The following is a 5,924-nucleotide window of genomic DNA, read 5'->3' on the forward strand; positions in this document are numbered from 1 at the left end:
CTTCGACATTATGAATGCTCTAAATTCCTTATCAGACATTTCCATGATTTTTACTGAACTGCTTGTGGATGAAGAAGAGTTACTCTTTTCCCTTGGAGGAGAGATATTTTCTTGCTTTCCCATATTTCTTGTGATCCAGCAGTGATTTCTTGTCATCTGATGGATAGTGTGTTTTTTTCAAATTCTTGAAGTTCAGTCTGAATGTTCAGGAGCAAACAGACAGAGGTGATCTAGAATCTTCTTCTGAAGGCCTGGTCTCTCCTGCCACGCTAACTTGTTTGCTGGAGGCTGAATTATCAGTAGAAAATCTTCATTTCTCGTGTGCCCTGAAATACTTAGTTTGCAGTAGCCATGAGAAATCTTCTTCTGAACGGTAAACATCTTTATTTAGTTCCTTTCTGTTTTTCCAGAATATGCATATAGCAAAAATATATAAAAATAGAAATAATCTGTATATTTTCTTTAGTGACCTGCTTTTCTCTCTTAACAGTTATTTTGTGAATCTTTTTCTACATCATGAAATATCCTCCTACAATATAAAATTTAAGGACAGAACTATATAGAAAGAATGAATGTTAGAATAAGATTGCTGAAAGTAAGATACAAAGTTAGACACAAATGCAACTATTGGTGTTCTCATTTTTTTTTATTATTGCCAGAGAGCGTACTTCTCTTAGAGAAAACACCCCCTCAATGGGATGTGGTCACACCACTATCTCTTTTCCCGCCATTTCTCCATCCTGTCAGGATTTTGAGCATGTGTACAAAATGTTTGATGTGTTTTTCACCTCTCTGGGGCTGGGATTTGAACCATGATTGTCTATGTGGAATTTGCACTGTGTTTAACCACTGCTCTATGAGGCCAGCCCTGGTGTTATCATTTTTTTTTTTTTAGTTTTTTGCCATAGAGCATGTGTGCTCACCAGAGAGAGAGGGAAAGTGAGGAATCACTCCCTGGGGGGATAGCCACACTGCAGTCCCTTCTCCTCCATTTCCCCCTGGGATTTTGGGCGCACATGCACACATGCCTGGCATGATTTTCAAGCTGCCAGGCCTGGGACTCAAACCAGAGTTCGCCATGTGGGAGTCCAGCACCTTAACCACCACACCACCTGCCGGCCCCAGTGTTATCGTTTTTAACAAACATTTGTGTTTCTACTGAATCAAAAGAAAAAAAAAACACTCATAATTGTATAAATCTTGTCCACAAGTTAACATGTAAATATGTAACTTTACACAGCCTGCACCCTAATCAATAGTAATTAGTAAGTCAAAGTTACATTTCTCTATACCTGTGCTATCTAATATGGTAGCCACCAGCCACATGTGGCTAACAAAAGTACTAAATGCTTGAAAGGCTAGTGCAACTGAGAAACTGAATTTTTCATTTTATTTAATTTAACTCAATTTCTATTTTTTGAGGTTTATTTTTAATCTTTTAATTAATGAACTTATTAATGATAGAAGATGCATGTGCCAGAAAAAAGAAAGAGAGAGAGAAAACATCTTCGATGAGACCTGGTCATGTCACAATCCTTTTCATTCTGATTCTTCATACTGTCAGGATCCTGGGCATGTGCACACCAGGATTGAAGCCACCAGGGATGGGACTCGAATCTTAGTTGACTATGTAAGATTTGGCTACCTTTGTGGAGTGCTCAGCCACTACATTATGGGACCTGCCCCAAAGTTTATTTTTATTCATTTTTTCCATGAGCAAGAGAAACAGAGAGACAGACAAATGGCACTGTAAACAGGGTATTGATGCCATTATTCACCCCCAGCTTCAGCCGGCCCTGGATCATGGCCACATGTATGTCTGGCGTACATAGGGAGGCCTCGGATGCAAACCTGGAACCTTCCCATGTGGCTCAGCCTCACAGAGCATCACATTTTATCACTGTTCCACCAGCCAGCCCCCAGTTTTAATTTTAATTTAGAAACAACAGCAGTATAAAATAGTTTTCAATTAAATTCAACTTTATTATTATTTAGGCAAGACTACATTTCACTTTATTCACTGTATCTTATGTGATAATGCTGTTTTGTATTGTGCGTGTCCAGTACATGAGTTATTTCCAATATTACACATCTACATGTTGTCATGCTAGCCAGTGGCAGCAGATTGATTCAATTCAAATGATTTTTTTCTATGCATTGATGTAACACTAAAATGTTTATTTGAGGACCAGTCAATGGCATGGTTGTTAAGGCAGCTGGATCCCACATAGCTGACATTGTGATTCACGTACCAGACCCAGCAGCTTAGAAAACATGCTGGGCATGTGTGCATGGATGCCTATAATCCTGAGAAGAGAGATGGAAGAGAAAGGATTGCAGTATGGCCGTTCCCCCTGGGAGATGATTTCTCACTTTCCTTCTGATTGTCTATCTCTCTCTCTGGTAAGTGAATGTGCCTTATAGCAAAAACTAAAAACAAACAAACAAAAAGTTTATCAGAACATTCTATACAGATAGAATAATTTATAGTGATACTTAAGTGAATTGTAACTGGTAACTAAATTGAAATACTTATACTTTACATTGTAATATAATTAAACTATTTTTCTTTAAAAAATGCATGGGTGGGACCAGCAGGTAGCATGGTGGTTATGGTGCTAGACACTCCCACATGGCCGACCAGTGTTCGAGTGCTGAAGCTGGTGGCTTGCTTTCTCACTTCCTCTCTCTCTCACTCTCAACCTCTGTCTCTCTCTAGTCAAATAAATAAATAAATAAATAAATAAATAAATAAATAAATAAAATTATTATTTAAAAAAATGCACGGGTTAACTTCTTGTTTATTTATTTATTTCTTCCTTGAACAAGAGAAACAGCACTGCAAATAGAGTCTTGAAGCTGCAACCCACCCATAGTCTTCAGCCAACCCCGGATCATGGGTAAGCATGTAACTGGACAACTCAGGGAGGTCTCGAGACTAGAACTGGGAATCTTTCTATATGGGATTGCTTCCCAGAGTATTGTGTTTTATTGCTGTACCACTCTCTGACCCATGAGTGTTTACTTTTAATTTTTCTAGAGACGGGTTCTCATGAGAATTCCTCCAGGGTACCCTTGACCATGCAATCCTCCTGCCTCAGCCTCTCAAGTAACTGAGATTACAAAGTACATGCCACCATGTTAGGCTTGGGCTAATTTTTAAATGTAAAACAAAGACATACTGCTGATGCAGAATTGGATGAAGATGTAAATACTACTGTCACACCAGAAAAGGGAGGAAAAAACAAAACAAAACAGAAACAACAACAAAAAACAGAGACCAGAAGAAGGTATGTTAGGTATGTTGCAGATTTCGTACAACTTTCTGCTGCAAACAGAAACAAAAAAACTGTGTAAAAATTGTTTCAAGATCACAAAATCACTAATATTAAGAGACATTTTCAGTAAATACAGAGCAAAATTGATAAAAACAGCCAAAAATGAATTAATAAAATTAGTTACCCAAATTCAAAATTGAATGTCCAATAAAAATTGTTTAAAAAAGAACAGGCTCAGGATCTGCAGATAGAATAATGGTTGAATCACTGGACTTCCACATGGCTGACTGCAGTTCAAGTCCCAGACATGGAAGCTTGAGACTCACACCAGGTGCATGTGCATGTGTGCCCAAAATCCCTAGAGGAGAATGGAGTAGAAGGGATTGTGGCATGACCATCCCCCCAAGGGGTGATTTCTTGAGTTCTCTCTCTCTGGTGAGCGCCTGCACTCTATAGTAAAAATCTCTCTAAAAACCAAGCCAAACCAAACCAAAAATACAGGCTCTAGGGCCAGTAGGTAGCATGGTGGTTAAGGCACTGGATTCCCACATAACTGACTGTGGTTTGAGTCCCAGACCTGGTGAATTGCTTTTTCACTTTCCTTTTCTCTCTCTCTCTCCCTGTCTGTCTCTTTCTGGTGAATATGAGTGCCCTATAGCAAATTGAAAAAATAATTAATTAATTAATTTAATTAAATAAATAATTCTTGAACAAAAAAGAACAGGCTCTCAGCTTGCTCCTTTGGCCAGCTTTATACTGGCTTGGATTCTTAAATTAAGTAGAACAACAGTTTTACATGGTGATAGTAAAGTAAATGATTTCACTTTTGGAGATTTTGTTTAAAAAGGATAAGAAGGGACCAGCAGATGGCATAATGGTTATGTCACTGAACTCTCATGTAATTGATCTTGGTTCAAGTCCCATACCTGGCGGCTTAAAACTCACAGGCACATGTGCATGCATGCCCAAAATACTGAGACTAGAATGGAGAAAAAAGGATTGTGGTGTGGCCATACCCTCAGGGTTGGTTTGTCTGTCCCTCTGGTGAGCTCACACACCCTATAGCAAAAATCTATCTTAAAAGAAAAAAAGTATAAGGAAAGGGCTAGCTCTGTGGCCTGGTGGTTACGGCAACCAGATGCACATACCTGGCCTTGTGGTTCAGGTTCCAGATTCTGTGGCTTGAGATACATGCCTGGCATGTATGCATGCATGTCCAAAATCCCAAAAGGAGGGAGAGATGGAGGAGAAGAGATTGAGGCATAACCATTCCCCATGGGGAATATCTCTTTCTCTGACATGTGCCTTGTAGCAAAAAAAAAAAAAATCTCTCTCTCTATATATATACACATGCACACACATACACACGAAGCTAAAAATGGTATTTTAGAAAAAATGAAAAATCTTCAATTAAACCAAAAATGATTACCTGTAGAATACAAGTCCAATATCCAAGATTCATAGATTCAAAATTTGAAAAATTACAAATACTTTTCTTCTGCTTTAAAGGATTTATGTGATATATGATATAGCCTAATTAATACAGTGGATATATTTTACTTAAAGGACTCCCATATTTATAGAGAAATCCCAATTTTTAGCCTTAAAAACTTAGAGCACAGATTCTTTTATTTATTTACTTATTTTTGAGTTTGGCAGCATTTTAATAGTAGAGTATTTTTTAAAAGAATTATTTTATTTAACTTTATTTATTTATTTAAATTTGACCATAAAGAGACAGAGAGAGAGAGAGAGAGAGAAAGTGAGAAAGCAAACGGACAGGTCGAGGGCCCAAACCTCTGTCAGTCATGTGGGAGTCCATTGTCCATAACCACCACGCCACCTGCCATCCCTAATAGTAAATTTTTAAAGGATTATTTTTTAGATCTCATAAGTTACATCAAACAAAAGGTACTGAGTACTCCACAGGGTACAGAATGCCAGGCACCTTAGGAAATTTACACGACATGGAGAAAATGCGATTCTATCCCCTAGTCTGGGGATATGACAACTCTAAAGAGTCGGGTGAACAAAACAGTTTATTAAGGCAAAGTCTTCATCCCCTAGAGCTATTGTGAACTGAATCATTTTAGAATTTGTAGTTATTACAATCAAGATGGGAGATAAGTCTAAATTTGATTCAGAGTTCTTTCAGGCTCATGTAGTTTTTACTAGCATTCATGTAGTAAACAGAATTGACTTAATAGACAACTGAAAGTAAAGACTAGACCTCTTGAAGTGCAAGGGCTAAAACAACTTAATTATGGTTATTTTAAAAAGCAAACATATTGAATTATATGACTAGAGTTATAGAGTTTAAAAATAGGCCAGGTACTGACACTGCATTTCCCTCATACATTGCTCATTTAAAATAGTGAATATTCAAATATGTGGGTTCTATATCTAACCCACAGACAGCACACCACACATATTAAGTAGCCACCTCATGTGTACTATGAAAGTTTTACTTATGCCAGGACCATAGATGGTGTAATGGCTATGTCGCTGGACTCCCATGTAGTCGACTGCAGTTTGAGTCCTGGACCCAACAGCTTAAACTCACGCCGGGCGCGTGTACGTGTATGCTCAAGATCCCAAGAGGAGAATGGAGAAGGGGTTGTGGCATGGCCATCTCCCCTGGGGGGG

This window comes from Tupaia chinensis, unplaced genomic scaffold, assembly GCF_000334495.1.
Source record: "Tupaia chinensis unplaced genomic scaffold, TupChi_1.0 Scaffold000184_1, whole genome shotgun sequence".
In the NCBI taxonomy this organism is placed as follows: domain Eukaryota; kingdom Metazoa; phylum Chordata; class Mammalia; order Scandentia; family Tupaiidae; genus Tupaia; species Tupaia belangeri.